The sequence below is a fragment of the Austrofundulus limnaeus genome, unplaced genomic scaffold, assembly GCF_001266775.1.
Source record: "Austrofundulus limnaeus strain Quisiro unplaced genomic scaffold, Austrofundulus_limnaeus-1.0 Scaffold440, whole genome shotgun sequence".
NCBI classification, from domain to species: domain Eukaryota; kingdom Metazoa; phylum Chordata; class Actinopteri; order Cyprinodontiformes; family Rivulidae; genus Austrofundulus; species Austrofundulus limnaeus.
In genome coordinates, this window is record NW_013952842.1 from 134,974 (window position 1) to 136,780 (window position 1,807).

Here is a 1,807-nt window from a genome sequence, read left to right on the forward strand (position 1 = left end):
ATTAATCTGATCAGTCAGTATAATCTGGTTAATCTGATCAGACTGATTAATCTGATCAGTCAGTATAATCTGGTTAATCTGATCAGACTGATTAATCTGATCAGTCAATATAATCTGGTTAATCTGATCAGTCAGTATAATCTGATTAATCTGATCAGTCAGTATAATCTGGTTAATCTGATCAGTCAGTATAATCTGATTAATCTGATCAGTCAGTATAATCTGGTTAATCTGTGGTCCTGACCCATCAGCTCGTTGTTAATCTGCATCAGATCTGGACCCGTGGATCAGAGACTTGTTGTTAATCTGAACTCTGTCCTGAAGCTGTGTTTCTGAGGAGGGATGAGTTTTATCATTGGCTCCTCCCACAGGAAGTCAAACTGATGATGATGATGATGATGATGATGATGATGAGAACCAGGATGCTGGAAAACAAGGGAACAACCTTTACTGGACTCAAATGTTCATGTTGTTGTTTTTTTACACTGAATGTAAAGTTTGTTGTTTCCTGTTTGTGTGTTTGTGTAAAGTTTTACTTTGTAAAGTTTTACTTTGTAAAGTTTTACTTTGTAAAGTTTTTACTTTGTAAAGTTTTTACTTTGTAAAGTCTCTGAGCTGATGAGGAATAAACAGATGGATGTTTGTTTGGTTGTGATGTCATCATGTGATCAGCAGGGGGCGACAGAGACCAGCTGCTGCTGAGGAGGAGGACTCACCCTGCAGGTCAGACTGTGTAAATCAGGTCAGACCAGGTGGACCAGTCCTCTGTAGACCATCCAAACTGGGTCCAACAGAACCGAAACACAGCAGCTGATATGCAACAGAACATGTTAAAAACAAAGAGTCAAAGTGCTGCAACCAGAACCAGAACCAGAACCAGAACCCGACCTGTAGAACTGAACTGGACTTTCAGAACCAGACCTGTAGAACTGAACCTTCAGAGCCAGAACATCTTGTGTGAAGCGCAGCTGGAACCCTGAAGATGAAAGTGGTTCTGACCCGTGTGCAGCCAGTGGACCTTCATTACAAAGCGAGGCCTCTAATTGGACGACAGAGTACAGTCTGACCTTCAGGGTGAATCTGTCACTAACAGCTTCTGGATCAGAACCAGAACTTCTTTCTGTCTGGTCCTCAGCAGCAGCCCTGCCCCCCCTCGTTACCATGACAGCAGGAAGCAGAGCTGCGAGACAGGAAGATCCTGGACCCGACCCGGCCCGAGCTGTGTTTCTTCTCAGAACCAGAAGGTTTATTGTTTGACACTTTATGAAAGCTGCAGGTCTGAAAACAAAGACTTTCAGTCCAAAACAAACAGGTACCAGAACCTGGATCAGAACCAGAACCAGGACCAGAACCTGACAGGCGCTGGATGTTTGGGGAATGAGTCGTGGAAAGAAAAGCCGGTCCAGGTCTTTTCCACGTTCCTGAGTCCAAAACCACGTCACCCTGGACTAAAAACAGACCACCTGACACCCTCCACTCCCACAGAACCAAGTCCTGGTCCACCGGGCCAAGTCCTGGTCCACCGGGCCAAGGTTCCTCCAGCAGAGGAGCCAGACGTGTTTAAAAGTTTCCTGGACTAAAACTGATCTGAAGAAATCTGATCGTTTCAGTCAGACTGGAGACGGGTCCTGGTGGGTCCTGGTGAGTCCTGGTGGATCCTAATGGGTCCTGGTGGGACCTGGTGGGTCCTGGTGGATCCTGTTGGGTCCTGATGGGTCCTTTTGGGTCCTGTTGAGTCCTGAAGGGTCCTGTTGAGTCCTGACAGGTCCTGATGGGTCCTGTTGAGTCCTGTTGGGTCCTGGTGTGT